We start from the raw sequence: 17,806 nt of genomic DNA, 5'->3' as shown, positions 1-17,806 counted from the left end.
TGCTGCACAAAAGTGCAGTGCAACTGTTATGTTGGTTATACCATGTTATAATCAACCATGTTTTAACCAACCATGGTATATCCAGGACGGTCGTTTGATGAACGCAGTCAACTGTTTTATCAAGGCTGATATTCTTTGGGGTGCTGTTGTTCGTCCGCAACTGCATACTTGCTGCCAAGTATGTGTGACCTACAAGTCACATATTTTAAACAATCAAGGCGGTATGGAGAGGAAGTACCAGAGCACCTCCATCTAGCCACCCGGTCCTCTCTCGACGCCCCTGCTTGGCTTCACTCAGTCTCTGTTGCACAAGCGTATACCCCACAACCAAAAAGACCGGAACACCCTCCCCCAGTCCCCCGTCCAGTCTCGACACCTGTGGGTTGCGGGTTGTCAGTCTCTGTGGCGCAATCGGTTAGAGCTTTTGGCTGTTAACAACCAAAAAAGACCGGAACACCCTCCCCCAGTCCCCCGTCCAGTCTCGACACCTGTGGGTTGCGCGTTGTCAGTCTCTGTGGCGCAATCGGTTAGCGCGTTCGGCTGTTAACCGAAAGGTTGGTGGTTCAAGCCCACCCAGGGACGATATCACTGTTATTGCCAGGTAATTCACAATGCTGCACAAACGTGCAGTGCAACTGTTATGACAGTTATGTTGGATATACCATGTTATAATCAACCATGTTATAACAAACCATGGTATATCCAGGACGGTCGTTTGATGAACGCAGTCAACTGTTTTATCAAGGGTGATATGCAGCTTTGGGGTTGCTGTTTTTCGTTCACAACTGCATACTTGCTGCCAAGTATGTGTGACCTACAAGTCACATATTTTAAACAATCAAGGCGGTATGGAGAGGAAGTACCAGAGCACCTCCATCTAGCCACCCGGTCCTCTCTCGACGCCCCTGCTTGGCTTCACTCAGTCTCTGTTGCACAATCGTATACCCCACAACCAAAAAGACCGGAACACCCTCCCCCAGTCCCCCGTCCAGTCTCGACACCTGTGGGTTGCGGGTTGTCAGTCTCTGTGGCGCAATCGGTTAGAGCTTTTGGCTGTTAACAACCAAAAAAGACCGGAACACCCTCCCCCAGTCCCCCGTCCAGTCTCGACACCTGTGGGTTGCGCGTTGTCAGTCTCTGTGGCGCAATCAGTTAGCGCGTTCGGCTGTTAACCGAAAGGTTGGTGGTTCAAGCCCACCCAGGGACGATATCACTGTTATTGCCAGGTAATTCACAATGCTGCACAAAAGTGCAGTGCAACTGTTATGTTGGTTATACCATGTTATAATCAACCATGTTTTAACCAACCATGGTATATCCAGGACGGTCGTTTGATGAACGCAGTCAACTGTTTTATCAAGGCTGATATTCTTTGGGGTGCTGTTGTTCGTCCGCAACTGCATACTTGCTGCCAAGTATGTGTGACCTACAAGTCACATATTTTAAACAATCAAGGCGGTATGGAGAGGAAGTACCAGAGCACCTCCATCTAGCCACCCGGTCCTCTCTCGACGCCCCTGCTTGGCTTCACTCAGTCTCTGTTGCACAATCGTATACCCCACAACCAAAAAGACCGGAACACCCTCCCCCAGTCCCCCGTCCAGTCTCGACACCTGTGGGTTGCGGGTTGTCAGTCTCTGTGGCGCAATCGGTTAGAGCTTTTGGCTGTTAACAACCAAAAAAGACCGGAACACCCTCCCCCAGTCCCCCGTCCAGTCTCGACACCTGTGGGTTGCGCGTTGTCAGTCTCTGTGGCGCAATCGGTTAGCGCGTTCGGCTGTTAACCGAAAGGTTGGTGGTTCAAGCCCACCCAGGGACGATATCACTGTTATTGCCAGGTAATTCAGAATGCTGCACAAAAGTGCAGTGCAACTGTTATGTTGGTTATACCATGTTATAATCAACCATGTTTTAACCAACCATGGTATATCCAGGACGGTCGTTTGATGAACGCAGTCAACTGTTTTATCAAGGCTGATATTCTTTGGGGTGCTGTTGTTCGTCCGCAACTGCATACTTGCTGCCAAGTATGTGTGACCTACAAGTCACATATTTTAAACAATCAAGGCGGTATGGAGAGGAAGTACCAGAGCACCTCCATCTAGCCACCCGGTCCTCTCTCGACGCCCCTGCTTGGCTTCACTCAGTCTCTGTTGCACAAGCGTATACCCCACAACCAAAAAGACCGGAACACCCTCCCCCAGTCCCCCGTCCAGCCTCGACACCTGTGGGTTGCGGGTTGTCAGTCTCTGTGGCGCAATCGGTTAGAGCTTTTGGCTGTTAACAACCAAAAAAGACCGGAACACCCTCCCCCAGTCCCCCGTCCAGTCTCGACACCTGTGGGTTGCGCGTTGTCAGTCTCTGTGGCGCAATCGGTTAGCGCGTTCGGCTGTTAACCGAAAGGTTGGTGGTTCAAGCCCACCCAGGGACGATATCACTGTTATTGCCAGGTAATTCAGAATGCTGCACAAAAGTGCAGTGCAACTGTTATGTTGGTTATACCATGTTATAATCAACCATGTTTTAACCAACCATGGTATATCCAGGACGGTCGTTTGATGAACGCAGTCAACTGTTTTATCAAGGCTGATATTCTTTGGGGTGCTGTTGTTCGTCCGCAACTGCATACTTGCTGCCAAGTATGTGTGACCTACAAGTCACATATTTTAAACAATCAAGGCGGTATGGAGAGGAAGTACCAGAGCACCTCCATCTAGCCACCCGGTCCTCTCTCGACGCCCCTGCTTGGCTTCACTCAGTCTCTGTTGCACAAGCGTATACCCCACAACCAAAAAGACCGGAACACCCTCCCCCAGTCCCCCGTCCAGTCTCGACACCTGTGGGTTGCGGGTTGTCAGTCTCTGTGGCGCAATCGGTTAGAGCTTTTGGCTGTTAACAACCAAAAAAGACCGGAACACCCTCCCCCAGTCCCCCGTCCAGTCTCGACACCTGTGGGTTGCGCGTTGTCAGTCTCTGTGGCGCAATCGGTTAGCGCGTTCGGCTGTTAACCGAAAGGTAGGTGGTTCAAGCCCACCCAGGGACGATATCACTGTTATTGCCAGGTAATTCAGAATGCTGCACAAACGTGCAGTGCAACTGTTATGACAGTTATGTTGGATATACCATGTTATAATCAACCATGTTATAACAAACCATGGTATATCCAGGACGGTCGTTTGATGAACGCAGTCAACTGTTTTATCAAGGGTGATATGCAGCTTTGGGGTTGCTGTTTTTCGTTCGCAACTGCATACTTGCTGCCAAGTATGTGTGACCTACAAGTCACATATTTTAAACAATCAAGGCGGTATGGAGAGGAAGTACCAGAGCACCTCCATCTAGCCACCCGGTCCTCTCTCGACGCCCCTGCTTGGCTTCACTCAGTCTCTGTTGCACAATCGTATACCCCACAACCAAAAAGACCGGAACACCCTCCCCCAGTCCCCCGTCCAGTCTCGACACCTGTGGGTTGCGGGTTGTCAGTCTCTGTGGCGCAATCGGTTAGAGCTTTTGGCTGTTAACAACCAAAAAAGACCGGAACACCCTCCCCCAGTCCCCCGTCCAGTCTCGACACCTGTGGGTTGCGCGTTGTCAGTCTCTGTGGCGCAATCGGTTAGCGCGTTCGGCTGTTAACCGAAAGGTTGGTGGTTCAAGCCCACCCAGGGACGATATCACTGTTATTGCCAGGTAATTCACAATGCTGCACAAAAGTGCAGTGCAACTGTTATGTTGGTTATACCATGTTATAATCAACCATGTTTTAACCAACCATGGTATATCCAGGACGGTCGTTTGATGAACGCAGTCAACTGTTTTATCAAGGCTGATATTCTTTGGGGTGCTGTTGTTCGTCCGCAACTGCATACTTGCTGCCAAGTATGTGTGACCTACAAGTCACATATTTTAAACAATCAAGGCGGTATGGAGAGGAAGTACCAGAGCACCTCCATCTAGCCACCCGGTCCTCTCTCGACGCCCCTGCTTGGCTTCACTCAGTCTCTGTTGCACAATCGTATACCCCACAACCAAAAAGACCGGAACACCCTCCCCCAGTCCCCCGTCCAGTCTCGACACCTGTGGGTTGCGGGTTGTCAGTCTCTGTGGCGCAATCGGTTAGAGCTTTTGGCTGTTAACAACCAAAAAAGACCGGAACACCCTCCCCCAGTCCCCCGTCCAGTCTCGACACCTGTGGGTTGCGCGTTGTCAGTCTCTGTGGCGCAATCGGTTAGCGCGTTCGGCTGTTAACCGAAAGGTTGGTGGTTCAAGCCCACCCAGGGACGATATCACTGTTATTGCCAGGTAATTCAGAATGCTGCACAAACGTGCAGTGCAACTGTTATGACAGTTATGTTGGTTATACCATGTTATAATCAACCATGTTATAACAAACCATGGTATATCCAGGACGGTCGTTTGATGAACGCAGTCAACTGTTTTATCAAGGGTGATATGCAGCTTTGGGGTTGCTGTTTTTCGTTCGCAACTGCATACTTGCTGCCAAGTATGTGTGACCTACAAGTCACATATTTTAAACAATCAAGGCGGTATGGAGAGGAAGTACCAGAGCACCTCCATCTAGCCACCCGGTCCTCTCTCGACGCCCCTGCTTGGCTTCACTCAGTCTCTGTTGCACAATCGTATACCCCACAACCAAAAAGACCGGAACACCCTCCCCCAGTCCCCCGTCCAGCCTCGACACCTGTGGGTTGCGGGTTGTCAGTCTCTGTGGCGCAATCGGTTAGAGCTTTTGGCTGTTAACAACCAAAAAAGACCGGAACACCCTCCCCCAGTCCCCCGTCCAGTCTCGACACCTGTGGGTTGCGCGTTGTCAGTCTCTGTGGCGCAATCGGTTAGCGCGTTCGGCTGTTAACCGAAAGGTTGGTGGTTCAAGCCCACCCAGGGACGATATCACTGTTATTGCCAGGTAATTCAGAATGCTGCACAAAAGTGCAGTGCAACAGTTATGTTGGTTATACCATGTTATAATCAACCATGTTTTAACCAACCATGGTATATCCAGGACGGTCGTTTGATGAACGCAGTCAACTGTTTTATCAAGGCTGATATTCTTTGGGGTTCTGTTGTTCGTCCGCAACTGCATACTTGCTGCCAAGTATGTGTGACCTACAAGTCACATATTTTAAACAATCAAGGCGGTATGGAGAGGAAGTACCAGAGCACCTCCATCTAGCCACCCGGTCCTCTCTCGACGCCCCTGCTTGGCTTCACTCAGTCTCTGTTGCACAATCGTATACCCCACAACCAAAAAGACCGGAACACCCTCCCCCAGTCCCCCGTCCAGCCTCGACACCTGTGGGTTGCGGGTTGTCAGTCTCTGTGGCGCAATCGGTTAGAGCTTTCGGCTGTTAACAACCATAAAAGACCGGAACACCCTCCCCCAGTCCCCCGTCCAGTCTTGACACCTGTGGGTTGTGCTTTGTCAGTCTCTGTGGCGCAATGGGTTAGCGCATTCGGCTGTTAACCGAAAGGTTGGTGGTTCAAGCCCACCCAGGGACGATATCACTGTTATTGCCAGGTAATTCAGAATGCTGCACAAACGTCCAGTGCAACTCTTATGTTGGTTATACCATGTTATAATCAACCATGTTTTAACCAACCATGGTATATCCAGGACGGTCGTTTGATGAACGCAGTCAACTGTTTTATCAAGGCTGATATTCTTTGGGGTGCTGTTGTTCGTCCGCAACTGCATACTTGCTGCCAAGTATGTGTGACCTACAAGTCACATATTTTAAACAATCAAGGCGGTATGGAGAGGAAGTACCAGAGCACCTCCATCTAGCCACCCGGTCCTCTCTCGACGCCCCTGCTTGGCTTCACTCAGTCTCTGTTGCACAATCGTATACCCCACAACCAAAAAGACCGGAACACCCTCCCCCAGTCCCCCGTCCAGCCTCGACACCTGTGGGTTGCGGGTCGTCAGTCTCTGTGGCGCAATCGGTTAGAGCTTTTGGCTGTTAACCGAAAGGTTGGTGGTTCAAGCCCACCCAGGGACGATATCACTGTTATTGCCAGGTAATTCAGAATGCTGCACAAACGTGCAGTGCAACTCTTATGTTGGTTATACCATGTTATAATCAACCATGTTTTAACCAACCATGGTATATCCAGGACGGTCGTTTGATGAACGCAGTCAACTGTTTTATCAAGGCTGATATTCTTTGGGGTGCTGTTGTTCGTCCGCAACTGCATACTTGCTGCCAAGTATGTGTGACCTACAAGTCACATATTTTAAACAATCAAGGCGGTATGGAGAGGAAGTACCAGAGCACCTCCATCTAGCCACCCGGTCCTCTCTCGACGCCCCTGCTTGGCTTCACTCAGTCTCTGTTGCACAAGCGTATACCCCACAACCAAAAAGACCGGAACACCCTCCCCCAGTCCCCCGTCCAGTCTCGACACCTGTGGGTTGCGGGTTGTCAGTCTCTGTGGCGCAATCGGTTAGAGCTTTTGGCTGTTAACAACCAAAAAAGACCGGAACACCCTCCCCCAGTCCCCCGTCCAGTCTCGACACCTGTGGGTTGCGCGTTGTCAGTCTCTGTGGCGCAATCGGTTAGCGCGTTCGGCTGTTAACCGAAAGGTTGGTGGTTCAAGCCCACCCAGGGACGATATCACTGTTATTGCCAGGTAATTCAGAATGCTGCACAAAAGTGCAGTGCAACTGTTATGACAGTTATGTTGGTTATACCATGTTATAATCAACCATGTTTTAACCAACCATGGTATATCCAGGACGGTCGTTTGATGAACGCAGTCAACTGTTTTATCAAGGCTGATATTCTTTGGGGTGCTGTTGTTCGTCCGCAACTGCATACTTGCTGCCAAGTATGTGTGACCTACAAGTCACATATTTTAAACAATCAAGGCGGTATGGAGAGGAAGTACCAGAGCACCTCCATCTATCCACCCGGTCCTCTCTCGACGCCCCTGCTTGGCTTCACTCAGTCTCTGTTGCACAATCGTATACCCCACAACCAAAAAGACCGGAACACCCTCCCCCAGTCCCCCGTCCAGCCTCGACACCTGTGGGTTGCGGGTTGTCAGTCTCTGTGGCGCAATCGGTTAGAGCTTTCGGCTGTTAACCGAAAGGTTGGTGGTTCAAGCCCACCCAGGGACGATATCACTGTTATTGCCAGGTAATTCAGAATGCTGCACAAACGTGCAGTGCAACTGTTATGACAGTTATGTTGGTTATACCATGTTATAATCAACCATGTTATAACAAACCATGGTATATCCAGGACGGTCGTTTGATGAACGCAGTCAACTGTTTTATCAAGGGTGATATGCAGCTTTGGGGTTGCTGTTTTTCGTTCGCAACTGCATACTTGCTGCCAAGTATGTGTGACCTACAAGTCACATATTTTAAACAATCAAGGCGGTATGGAGAGGAAGTACCAGAGCACCTCCATCTAGCCACCCGGTCCTCTCTCGACGCCCCTGCTTGGCTTCACTCAGTCTCTGTTGCACAATCGTATACCCCACAACCAAAAAGACCGGAACACCCTCCCCCAGTCCCCCGTCCAGCCTCGACACCTGTAGGTTGCGGGTTGTCAGTCTCTGTGGCGCAATCGGTTAGAGCTTTTGGCTGTTAACCGAAAGGTTGGTGGTTCAAGCCCACCCAGGGACGATATCACTGTTATTGCCAGGTAATTCAGAATGCTGCACAAACGTGCAGTGCAACTCTTATGTTGGTTATACCATGTTATAATCAACCATGTTTTAACCAACCATGGTATATCCAGGACGGTCGTTTGATGAACGCAGTCAACTGTTTTATCAAGGCTGATATTCTTTGGGGTGCTGTTGTTCGTCCGCAACTGCATACTTGCTGCCAAGTATGTGTGACCTACAAGTCACATATTTTAAACAATCAAGGCGGTATGGAGAGGAAGTACCAGAGCACCTCCATCTAGCCACCCGGTCCTCTCTCGACGCCCCTGCTTGGCTTCACTCAGTCTCTGTTGCACAATCGTATACCCCACAACCAAAAAGACCGGAACACCCTCCCCCAGTCCCCCGTCCAGCCTCGACACCTGTGGGTTGCGGGTTGTCAGTCTCTGTGGCGCAATCGGTTAGAGCTTTTGGCTGTTAACCGAAAGGTTGGTGGTTCAAGCCCACCCAGGGACGATATCACTGTTATTGCCAGGTAATTCAGAATGCTGCACAAACGTGCAGTGCAACTCTTATGTTGGTTATACCATGTTATAATCAACCATGTTTTAACCAACCATGGTATATCCAGGACGGTCGTTTGATGAACGCAGTCAACTGTTTTATCAAGGCTGATATTCTTTGGGGTGCTGTTGTTCGTCCGCAACTGCATACTTGCTGCCAAGTATGTGTGACCTACAAGTCACATATTTTAAACAATCAAGGTGGTATGGAGAGGAAGTACCAGAGCACCTCCATCTAGCCACCCGGTCCTCTCTCGACGCCCCTGCTTGGCTTCACTCAGTCTCTGTTGCACAATCGTATACCCCACAACCAAAAAGACCGGAACACCCTCCCCCAGTCCCCCGTCCAGTCTCGACACCTGTGGGTTGCGGGTTGTCGGTCTCTGTGGCGCAATCGGTTAGAGCTTTTGGCTGTTAACAACCAAAAAAGACCGGAACACCCTCCCCCAGTCCCCCGTCCAGTCTCGACACCTGTGGGTTGCGCGTTGTCAGTCTCTGCGGCGCAATTGGTTAGCGCGTTCGGCTGTTAACCGAAAGGTTGGTGGTTCAAGCCCACCCAGGGACGATATCACTGTTATTGCCAGGTAATTCAGAATGCTGCACAAAAGTGCAGTGCAACTGTTATGACAGTTATGTTGGTTATACCATGTTATAATCAACCATGTTTTAACCAACCATGGTATGACCATGTTATAACCAGGACGGTCGTTTGATGAACGCAGTCAACTGTTTTATCAAGGGTGATATCCATCTTTGGGGTGCTGTTGTTCGTCCGCAACTGCATACTTGCTGCCAAGTATGTGTGACCTACAAGTCACATATTTTAAACAATCAAGGCGGTATGGAGAGGAAGTACCAGAGCACCTCCATCCAGCCACCCGGTCCTCTCTCGACGCCCCTGCTTGGCTTCACTCAGTCTCTGTTGCAAAATCATTTACCCCACAACCAAAAAGACCGGAACACCCTCCTCCACTCCCACGTCCAGTCTCGACACCTGTGGGCTGTGCGTTGTCAGTCTCTGTGGCGCAATTGGTTAGCGCGTTCGGCTGTTAACCGAAAGGTTGGTGGTTCAAGCCCACCCAGGGACGATATCACTGTTATTGCCAGGTAATTCAGAATGCTGCACAAACGTGCAGTGCAACTCTTATGTTGGTTATACCATGTTATAATCAACCATGTTATAACAAACCATGGTATATCCAGGACGGTCGTTTGATGAACGCAGTCAACTGTTTTATCAAGGGTGATATGCAGCTTTGGGGTTGCTGTTTTTCGTTCGCAACTGCATACTTGCTGCCAAGTATGTGTGACCTACAAGTCACATATTTTAAACAATCAAGGCGGTATGGAGAGGAAGTACCAGAGCACCTCCATCTAGCCACCCGGTCCTCTCTCGACGCCCCTGCTTGGCTTCACTCAGTCTCTGTTGCACAATCGTATACCCCACAACCAAAAAGACCGGAACACCCTCCCCCAGTCCCCCGTCCAGCCTCGACACCTGTGGGTTGCGGGTCGTCAGTCTCTGTGGCGCAATCGGTTAGAGCTTTTGGCTGTTAACCGAAAGGTTGGTGGTTCAAGCCCACCCAGGGACGATATCACTGTTATTGCCAGGTAATTCAGAATGCTGCACAAACGTGCAGTGCAACTCTTATGTTGGTTATACCATGTTATAATCAACCATGTTTTAACCAACCATGGTATATCCAGGACGGTCGTTTGATGAACGCAGTCAACTGTTTTATCAAGGCTGATATTCTTTGGGGTGCTGTTGTTCGTCCGCAACTGCATACTTGCTGCCAAGTATGTGTGACCTACAAGTCACATATTTTAAACAATCAAGGCGGTATGGAGAGGAAGTACCAGAGCACCTCCATCCAGCCACCCGGTCCTCTCTCGACGCCCCTGCTTGGCTTCACTCAGTCTCTGTTGCAAAATCATTTACCCCACAACCAAAAAGACCGGAACACCCTCCTCCACTCCCACGTCCAGTCTCGACACCTGTGGGTTGCGCGTTGTCAGTCTCTGTGGCGCAATCGGTTAGAGCTTTTGGCTGTTAACAACCAAAAAAGACCGGAACACCCTCCCCCAGTCCCCCGTCCAGTCTCGACACCTGTGGGTTGCGCGTTGTCAGTCTCTGTGGCGCAATCGGTTAGCGCGTTCGGCTGTTAACCGAAAGGTTGGTGGTTCAAGCCCACCCAGGGACGATATCACTGTTATTGCCAGGTAATTCAGAATGCTGCACAAAAGTGCAGTGCAACTGTTATGACAGTTATGTTGGTTATACCATGTTATAATCAACCATGTTTTAACCAACCATGGTATATCCAGGACGGTCGTTTGATGAACGCAGTCAACTGTTTTATCAAGGCTGATATTCTTTGGGGTGCTGTTGTTCGTCCGCAACTGCATACTTGCTGCCAAGTATGTGTGACCTACAAGTCACATATTTTAAACAATCAAGGCGGTATGGAGAGGAAGTACCAGAGCACCTCCATCTAGCCACCCGGTCCTCTCTCGACGCCCCTGCTTGGCTTCACTCAGTCTCTGTTGCACAATCGTATACCCCACAACCAAAGAGACCGGAACACCCTCCCCCAGTCCCCCGTCCAGTCTCGACACCTGTGGGTTGCGGGTTTTCAGTCTCTGTGGCGCAATCGGTTAGAGCTTTTGGCTGTTAACAACCAAAAAAGACCGGAACACCCTCCCCCAGTCCCCCGTCCAGTCTTGACACCTGTGGGTTGCGCGTTGTCAGTCTCTGTGGCGCAATCGGTTAGCGCGTTCGGCTGTTAACCGAAAGGTTGGTGGTTCAAGCCCACCCAGGGACGATATCACTGTGTTTGCCAGGTAATGCACAATGCTGCACAAAAGTGCAGTGCAACTGTTATGACAGTTATGTTGGTTATACCATGTTATAATCAACCATGTTATAACAAACCATGGTATATCCAGGACGGTCGTTTGATGAACGCAGTCAACTGTTTTATCAAGGCTGATATGCATCTTTGGGGTGCTGTTGTTCGTTCGCAACTGCATACTTGCTGCCAAGTATGTGTGACCTACAAGTCACATATTTTAAACAACCAAGGCGGTATGGAGAGGAAGTACCAGAGCACCTCCATCCAGCCACCCGGTCCTCTCTCGACACCCCTGCTTGGCTTTATTCAGTCTCTGTTGCACAATCGTTTACCCCACAACCAAAAAGACCGGAACACCCTCCCCCAGTCCCCCGTCCAGTCTCGACACCTGTGGGTTGCGCGTTGTCAGTCTCTGTGGCGCAATCGGTTAGCGTGTTTAGCTGTTAACCGAAAGGTTGGTGGTTCGGGGATGTCGCGGCCTTTTACTTTCCAAACACCAAAAAAGTCCAAGAAAAGGCCGTGGGTGGCAACGGGAGGTTTGTTTTAGAACGCACTTCTGACTCCATTTTTTAAAAAATCATATGCCGTTCATTTCGTGAAAAAATACAAACAGAAATCAGCCAAATAACTTCTTAAAACTTAAAATTAAACGAAAGTTAACTTAATTTGCTTTAACAATTTCAAAAGTGGTCAAAAAATCTTTTTCTAACCCTCCCGTCTTCCCATCTGATATTTGGCAAACAAAAGCTCTTTACCACACCCATCCAGTGTGCTCTTAATCTCTTGATTAATGGGAGGGTCCATAACCTAATAAACCAATCACTTTCCAAAAGCTTCTCCAATAAAATTAATTACAAATTTACATAACAAAACCAGGTCAGTATATTCTTACACCTTTAAAGAAAAAACAAAAATGAATACAAATTGCATTTTATAAACATTCAACAAAAATGGCCACAACATTTCGGCCCCTAATTCCTGTGTAACATGAATTATATCTGTCTAAGTGGCCATCACAAAATGCAATACCAATAATTTTCTTCAGTAGTCCATCCTTATAAGTCTTCTTAAAAACCAAACAAAAGGAAAGGTCAATGTTCTATGATTTCAAGTCTCTGTTGTTCATGTGTTTGCTTTGTGTGTATTCAAAAAAGGTGTATGTTGCATAATGGAGTGTAGAGCAAAGTGAGTGTCAGTGTAAATGTAGAGCCAGAGGTTCCAGAACTTGGCTCAGTTGGAGGTAAACATTCATTGTTTCCTCTAGATGGCCTCCACCAGGAGACATATTTTGTTGATTGGTCTCTCCAGCTCATTTGTTCGTGTCTTAACTCTAACACGGCGAACTACTCCGTGTGCATCGGCCATGGTTTCAGTGATGCGGCCAATGGGCCAAGAATTTCTTGGTGCAGCTCCATCAACAACAAGCACAACATCACCAATGCAAAAGTTCCTACGAATCTTGTTCCATTTCTGTCGTTCCTGCAACATAGGAAGGTATTCTTTCACCCACCTTTTCCAGAATAGATCCACAATATACTGGGCTTGTTTCCATCGTCTTCGCAGATACAGATCCTCTTTTTTAAATAAACCTGGTGGCAGCACAGGTTTGCCTTTTCACTGGAGCAAGTGATTTGGAGTAAGAGCTTCGACATCATTGGAATCTTCAGAAGAAGGTGTGATTGGGCGGTCATTCAGTATAGCCTCCACTTCACAAAAAACTGTATGCAAGGTTTCATCATCTAGTACTTGCTGGTTTGTGATAGAGTATAATATTCTCTTTATTTCTTGCACCAAGTGCTCCCATACTCCACCATGATGGGCCCCATAGGGCGGGTTAAAGGTCCACTTTATGCCATCCTGTGCTAAGCCTTTTTGGATTTTACTTTGGTTTAGCTCTAACATAGCTTGTTTTAACTCACGATTCGAGCTGACAAAGTTGGTTCCATTGTCTGACCGGATTTCTTTGACCTGTCCTCTGCGGCAGATGAATCTCCTGATGGCATTAATACAGGAGCCTGTATCAAGAGAATGTGCCACCTCAAGGTGGACTGCACGACAGGTTAGGCATGTGAAGAGAACTCCATATCTCTTAACAAGACTCCTGCCTCTCTTTACTTCTATTGGTCCAAAATAATCAACACCAACATAAGTAAATGGTGGAAGATCAGCTGAGATTCTGTCAATAGGAAGATCAGACATTTTCTGCTCACCTGGCTTTTGCCGTTGTCTTTGACACACTATGCAATCTCTGATTATTTTTCTAGCTGCTGAATTAGCATGAGGAATCCAGTACTGACGGCGAAGTGTTGAAAGCATGTGATTTCTTCCTCTGTGACCAATCTTTTCGTGAATATGCTGAAGAATAAGCTTTGAAACATGGCTTTCTTTTGGCAAAATTGCAGGATGTTTTGTTTCCTCAGGTAAATCCGCTTTGCTCAGTCTTCCACCCACTCTCAAGACACCATTAGCAACTACAGGACCAAGCTTACACAGATGACTTGACTTTCTTACAGTGCCAGAGTTTAGGGCAGTCATTTCATCAGCAAAATGTTTTCTTTGCACAAAGCTCACTATAGCTTCCTCAGCCTTGGACAAATCCTCAGTTTTGAGTAGAGTGTTCCATTTATCATCTTGCTTAACACATATTTGACTTCCACAGTGCGTGCCCAGCAACTTCTGTCTTTTCCTTGTTTGCAGTTTAAGTCTTTCTTTTACTTTTAGGATCCATGCCACACACCTTTTTAATTTTATCCAGCTGGAGAAGTACAACAGCAGCTTAGTAGTGGGACACACATCTTCTTTCAGCACAGCTGCACACAACACTTTTACTTCTGGGTAAGCTTCCAAATGGACAGATACACAATTCATGCCTACAGGCCAGTGAACAACAGGTTTACTGAGAAATTCTGGACCATTGATCCAGGTGGAAGATTTCAGGAAACAGCCAACTGTCATTCCTCGAGAGGCTGCATCAGCTGGATTCAGCTTTGAACTGATGTACCTCCACTGCTCAACTTTTGTCAAAGCATGAATGGTGGAAACTCTATTAGCTACATACGTTTTGAACCGTGTGGTTGTGTTTGCAATGTACTGTAGCACAGTTGTGCTGTCAGACCAAAAGACTGACTCACTCAGATTAAGATTGAGTTCAACTGATAGCATTTTGTCCAAGCGCACAGCTAAAACTGCAGCAGCCAGCTCAAGACGTGGGATGGTGACTTGTTTTAACGGCGCCACCCTTGCTTTACCAATAATAAAGGAAACACACACTTCCTGCTTGCTATTAGATAGCCTAAGATATGATACAGCACCATACCCACTTTCACTGGCATCACAAAAGTGATGCAGCTGTGCACTTTTTATCTCCCCAAATCCTTTGGGTGTGACACATCTACTAATACTAAACTTGTTAAGAAGAACTAAATCCTCAACCCATTTTTGCCAAGTTTGTGCCATTTCTGCTGGTATTGTCTCATCCCAGCCAAACCTCAGTTTACATAGATGTTGCAGAATTTGTTTTGCAGGCAGAATGACTGGAGCTAAGAAACCCAAAGGGTCGTAAATGGAGCTGATATTGGACAGAATACCACGTCTTGTAAGTGGTTTGTTCTTGTTCACAATACTGAATGTGAAAACATCACGTTCAATATCCCATTGCACACCGAGAGCTCTTTCTGTGGGTAGCTGATCCCGACTAAGGTCCAGCATCTTTACACCTGTGGCTCTATTTTCCTCCGGGATCTGACAGAGGACAGAGCAATCACTACATACCCACTTATTGAGCTTAAATCCCCCCTTGGCACACACTTCAGTAAGCTGCTGATAAAGTGAGATGGCCTGCTCAACAGACTGAGTAGATTTAAGACAGTCATCTACATAAAAACTATGCCTGATTGTATGTATAACCTCCTCTGGGTACAGATGTTGGTTGTCATCAGCAGTCTTTAGTAGTGCATAGGTGGCACAGCTGGGGGAGGATACTGCACCAAAAATGTGGACTAGCATTCTATGTTCCACCAGCTGTTTTGTGATGTCACCATCGGGCCACCAGAGAAAACGTAAAAAGTTTACGTGTTCCTCAGCTACTCTGACCTGATGAAACATCCCTTTAATGTCTGTCATAAGCGCTATTGGACCCTGCCGAAAGCGAATCAGCACACCTAATAAAGTGCTAGTCAGATCTGGGCCTTGTAATAGCTCTTTGTTCAGTGATGTTCCAGAAAATGTTGAAGCACAATCAGACACAACACGCAGTGTTTTCTTGCGGGGGTGGTAGACCCCATGATGAGGTATATACCACACCTTTCCTTCCTCATTCTTCAACTGTTCTTGTGGTATGATTTCTGAATGTCCCTCCATACTAACATTGTGCATGAATTCTTTGTATTCTTCAAAGAATAACTGATCCTTCTGAAACCGTTTTAGCAGATATTGCGCCCTCTGCTGAGCCACCTGCTTGTTGTTTGGCATTCTTACTTCAGGTTTACGAAAGGGTAATTTCAAGTAATAATGGCCATCCTTAAGTACAGCTGACTCTGACATTATGTTCATGAGCTGTTTATCTTCTACAGACATTTCTGCACGCTCATTACACTGGTTCTCCACAAAATCTTGATTATACTGCTTAACCAGCATTTCCTCTAAACTACTTATAGAAATGCGGTTTACCTGGACAAAACTAGCATCATGCTCATCCTTTTCACTACCCTGATTGAGTGGCCCATTGACAACCCAACCAAGACGAGTCAGCACAGCATAGGGTCCATTACCCTCACTGTTAATGATTCTCCAAGGTTTCAGCGCCTTGGGAGAATTTACACCAATAAGCAGCCCAATGCCAGCATTTATCGGTGTCAACTCAACCTCCTTTAAGTAAGGCCATTTTCTTAAGTTTTCTTCTTTAGGGATATTTTCTTTAGTGACAGGAATAAACTTTTGAGTGTACACAACAGGCAACCTCAAATACTCATTCTGTTTCGAAGCAGCTACTTCCATACCAAAAAGTTTATAGCTACTTACTGGCCTTTCCTGACCCATAGTCTTTAACATGATTTCCACTTTCTTTCCAGATGCATTTAACTGCATCATCAACGCCTCAGTGCAAAAAGTTGCAGAGCTGCCGGGATCAAGAAAGGCGTACGTCTCCACAACCTTCGTCCCATTTTCCAACTTCACTTTTACTGGAACAACTGACAAGGCACATTCATTAGACCCGGCCCCAGTATGGCTACCAAAGTTCAAAGAAACAAGAGCATTTGAGACTGATGATTCTTTACATTCAGCTTTAGCTGCTTGCCACTGCCGTTCTTTTGAGTCTATGTGAAGAACAGTAGGGTGATTTTTGTTACAGGTGTGGCACGTCAAACGATGTGGACAAGCTTTACTCATGTGGCCTCTCTTTAAGCAACCAAAGCATAAACCTTTACTCTTAAGGAATGTCACCTTTTCTTTGTTGGCTTTTAGTTTGAATGAGTCACATACGTCCAAAAAATGAGTTTGGTCACAAAACAAGCACCGAGTTTGATCTAACCCTTTATCTTCATGGCTTATCTGAATCCATTCCGGTTTGTCATTGTTCTGTTCTGAAACTACAGCAACAGAAGTAGCAAAGCTACTGCTTTTAGTTTTAAGCGGTGTCTTTGATGGTTTTGAAGCCATCTTTTCTTTTGTGTTTTGACTCTCTCCAAAAACAGGATCTAATGCAGCTCTTGTTTGCTTTTCAAGAAAATCAAGAAGATCTTTAAATCCTGCTCTGCGATCGCACTTTTCTGTTATATCAACGATTATTAGTCGCCATTTATCACGAAGTCTAAAAGGCAACTTTGAAACAAGAATCCTCATATTGGTTGAATTTTCCAGCTCATCAAGAAACCCAGCTTCATCCATTGTGTTGAAGCAGCTTCTTAGAAAGAATGTGTAAGCACGTAATGCTGAAGCATCATCAGACTTTAAAACTGACCAGTTAAGAGCCTTGTCTATAAATGCAGACGTTATCTTTGCTCTGTTACCAAAGTTCCACTCAAGCTGCCTTTTTGCCTCAACATAAGCTGTCTGTGGACTCATGTGCATACAACTTCTCACTAAAATTCTGGGCTGTCCTGTAGTAAACTGTTCTAAATAATAAAGCCTATCCTGCATATTATCAGTTTTAGTCTCTATTCCTTGTTCAAAAGCCTTAAGAAAGGATCTAAAACGCAAAGGATCACCACCAAAAACAGGAATGTCTATAGCTGGAAGCAGTGACAACCTCTGTTGGTTTACAAGCATCTGAGTAATTTCATTTTGCTTTGTCATAATCTCTAATAGGGCACTGCTGTGAACATCAACCTGAGAAGAGATTGGCCTTGGGCTTTCCCCTTCTGGTTTGACCCCAGCAGGTGCATGTGTCTCTAGGGGCATTGGCAAAGGAGAATGAACTAAAGGGGCTTTCTTTGTTCTTGGAGCCTTTCGAGCTGTAGCAGCAGGTATGAACTCAGTAGATGTTCCAGAAGGCGCTGTAATCCCGCCTTCTGATTCAACCTCAGCCCTGGATGCAAGGCTCTGCCGATCCTGAGCAGAGGTGAGAATTTGCCTTTTTGCATCAGCCTTAACCAACTTAGTTCTTAGAGCCAATGCTTCTTTTCTTGCTTTTAATTGAACTTCTTCCAGTTCGAGCGCATGTTTTTCTTGCAGTGCGTCCACCTCCGCTTTTAAAGCGGCTCTTTCCACTTCAGCTTCCATCAGCGCAATTGAAGCCGCACGCGAGCTTTTACT

General features: G+C 47.1%; 12 non-coding genes across 12 annotated transcripts; all 12 read left to right on the top strand.

Annotated features, from left to right (window-relative positions):
- The first annotated feature begins 508 nt into the window (after positions 1–508).
- Positions 509–582, top strand: trnan-guu (transfer RNA asparagine (anticodon GUU)). The gene has a single exon. It is a non-coding gene; the product is annotated as a tRNA-Asn (tRNA).
- A 1,163-nt stretch (positions 583–1,745) lies between these two features.
- Positions 1,746–1,819, top strand: trnan-guu (transfer RNA asparagine (anticodon GUU)). Its single transcript has one exon. It is a non-coding gene; the product is annotated as a tRNA-Asn (tRNA).
- A 538-nt stretch (positions 1,820–2,357) lies between these two features.
- On the top strand, positions 2,358–2,431 carry trnan-guu (transfer RNA asparagine (anticodon GUU)). The gene has a single exon. It is a non-coding gene; the product is annotated as a tRNA-Asn (tRNA).
- A 538-nt stretch (positions 2,432–2,969) lies between these two features.
- trnan-guu (transfer RNA asparagine (anticodon GUU)) lies at positions 2,970–3,043 on the top strand. Its single transcript has one exon. It is a non-coding gene; the product is annotated as a tRNA-Asn (tRNA).
- A 551-nt stretch (positions 3,044–3,594) lies between these two features.
- trnan-guu (transfer RNA asparagine (anticodon GUU)) lies at positions 3,595–3,668 on the top strand. The gene has a single exon. It is a non-coding gene; the product is annotated as a tRNA-Asn (tRNA).
- Positions 3,669–4,206: 538 nt separating this feature from the next.
- trnan-guu (transfer RNA asparagine (anticodon GUU)) lies at positions 4,207–4,280 on the top strand. The gene has a single exon. It is a non-coding gene; the product is annotated as a tRNA-Asn (tRNA).
- A 551-nt stretch (positions 4,281–4,831) lies between these two features.
- Positions 4,832–4,905, top strand: trnan-guu (transfer RNA asparagine (anticodon GUU)). Its single transcript has one exon. It is a non-coding gene; the product is annotated as a tRNA-Asn (tRNA).
- Positions 4,906–5,443: 538 nt separating this feature from the next.
- On the top strand, positions 5,444–5,517 carry trnan-guu (transfer RNA asparagine (anticodon GUU)). Its single transcript has one exon. It is a non-coding gene; the product is annotated as a tRNA-Asn (tRNA).
- Positions 5,518–6,555: 1,038 nt separating this feature from the next.
- On the top strand, positions 6,556–6,629 carry trnan-guu (transfer RNA asparagine (anticodon GUU)). Its single transcript has one exon. It is a non-coding gene; the product is annotated as a tRNA-Asn (tRNA).
- Positions 6,630–9,212: 2,583 nt separating this feature from the next.
- On the top strand, positions 9,213–9,286 carry trnan-guu (transfer RNA asparagine (anticodon GUU)). Its single transcript has one exon. It is a non-coding gene; the product is annotated as a tRNA-Asn (tRNA).
- A 1,042-nt stretch (positions 9,287–10,328) lies between these two features.
- trnan-guu (transfer RNA asparagine (anticodon GUU)) lies at positions 10,329–10,402 on the top strand. The gene has a single exon. It is a non-coding gene; the product is annotated as a tRNA-Asn (tRNA).
- Positions 10,403–10,949: 547 nt separating this feature from the next.
- trnan-guu (transfer RNA asparagine (anticodon GUU)) lies at positions 10,950–11,023 on the top strand. The gene has a single exon. It is a non-coding gene; the product is annotated as a tRNA-Asn (tRNA).
- The last annotated feature ends 6,783 nt before the right edge of the window (positions 11,024–17,806 follow it).

Source organism: Rhamphochromis longiceps, linkage group LG3 (genome assembly GCF_057381845.1).
Source record: "Rhamphochromis longiceps isolate RC_006_pf linkage group LG3, R_longiceps_female_GT1.1, whole genome shotgun sequence".
In the NCBI taxonomy this organism is placed as follows: domain Eukaryota; kingdom Metazoa; phylum Chordata; class Actinopteri; order Cichliformes; family Cichlidae; genus Rhamphochromis; species Rhamphochromis longiceps.
Note: the sequence above shows the minus strand (reverse complement) of the source record. Positions and strands in the feature narration are given on the sequence as shown.